Below are 1899 nucleotides of genomic sequence, written 5' to 3'. Positions count from 1 at the left end.
GTACCTGGCCGGGGGTGTTTGATGAACACACACACACACACACACACACACACACACACACACACATACTTCTCAGTCGGACTCCAGGGAAAGATTGCATGCCTTGAAAAGAAAATTATGACTTCACACCAGACATGCTCAAGCAGAACTCAGGGAACACAATATGGCCATCACTGAAAACATAAAACGGCAAGAATTGTTTAATGTACAAACTGAAATTGTCCAGCCAATTCTTTGCATTCTAATGTGATAATATTGATGATATTTCTTATGTTTTATAATACTGTTTTCTGTAGATGGTACACTTCTACCCACTACCTCATCTGGCCTTATGTACAGTTAAGAGCAGGCAGGCTGGATCAGTCTTCTCCCCATTCTGTAGGGGAAGAAACTGGGCTTAGAGAAGTGAAGGGAATTTCCCAAGGTCACCAGCTGGGAATAGACAGTGTTGGGAGTCAAAACCACAGTTTCAGAGTTTCTGTCTAGAATTTTGGCGCTATATGGTAGGGAGACCATGAGAAATTTGACCGTGAGCTTTGTAGCCGCTGAGCCTTTAGCCTTTCTGTTATAGGTCAGGCCAAGTCCAGATGGGCATTCCATTCTTGGGGTCTCTCTGGTACGTATTATAAGCCTCCCTCAATTCACCTTTCCACATCATTCTTTTCTCCAGGCTGCCCTGCAACCCCTGTGCCACAACCAACGCCTGCAGCAAGCCCATTGGGCCCTGTGTCTCCAATCCCTGCACACCTTGCGTCCCCCGCCCCCGCTGTGGACCCTGCAGCCCCTTTGTGCACTAAGGACTGCCAGAGGAGCCAGGAGGCAGGGTCCAGGGCTCCAGAGCTTTGACCTGGCCCTGGTTCATTTGACACAAGGGCCTGAAGACACAATTTGCATGGCTGGAAACTCACCCAACCTACTCTAGGTCATTCATTCCCTGCCCCACCTTGCCTTCACCAGGGTCTGTTCCTTCTCTGCTTGTCCAGAGAACCCTCCCAAGCACCAGCGGCCTTCCTTGGAACTTCCTAATAAACTTGACTTCCCTGGCAAAGCAGACGCCTTTCTCATTGGTATTCATGTCTCATTGGTATTCATTTGTTTCACCACACCCATCCCTGGAGCACTCTATAAAAAGCCACTTGAAAGTCAGGCCATATAATGACCTGACTCTTGGATACAGAGCCGTTCTATGCCCGGTGGGCAGAGGGCTGGCCTGGCACCCATGGGTGAGGCAGGGTGGCAGGAGGGAGGGCAGGGTAGCTGCAGGGCTAGGGCTCCTCTCTCCCCCTGGCCATTCCTAGATTCTCCCCCACCCCCACCCCTCTTCTCTTGACCTGACATCTAGAGCTGATTATATTCAAAGGCATGAGCTGGAGGCCAGAGAGAGAGGTTCTCTGGAAAGCTCATCTTCTCTAGGCAGGAAGTTATAGGGCTGGCACTGTATCACCTGGGTGACTGGGGTCCCACAGCCTCAGGAACATCTAGTGAAGGGACCCTCTGCTGTGCCCAAGGCTTCCTCCTTCCTCCTGTGTAGGTGGATCATTACCAGCCTGGGCTTCGGCTACTCGCTTCCCCTCTGTGCTCTGGGGCTTAGAGACCCCTCAACTCCTCACTTGATACCCCTGCCTTTCTCAGTGCAGCCCAACCAGTACCTGATGAATACCTGCCTCATGCAGACCCGGGGCTGCAGGGAGGGGAGACACATAAAGAAAAAAAACAGTCCTGGCTGCAAGTTATTTACAATTTGTTAAAAGGCATAAAACCCAGGTAGTGCTGTTATAAGCCAGAGTCCCTGGCCCTGTGACCAAAGGCTGGAGAGGCAAGCAGATCTTGGGGTACTGAAGGTGACAGCAGCACTCATCAAGAATGGGGATCTTTCTTTAATTTCTAATGAAGAGCTAC

This window comes from Myotis nattereri, assembly GCF_964212035.1.
Source record: "Myotis nattereri genome assembly, chromosome: 16".
In the NCBI taxonomy this organism is placed as follows: Eukaryota; Metazoa; Chordata; class Mammalia; order Chiroptera; family Vespertilionidae; genus Myotis; species Myotis nattereri.
This window is presented reverse-complemented; position numbering follows the sequence as displayed.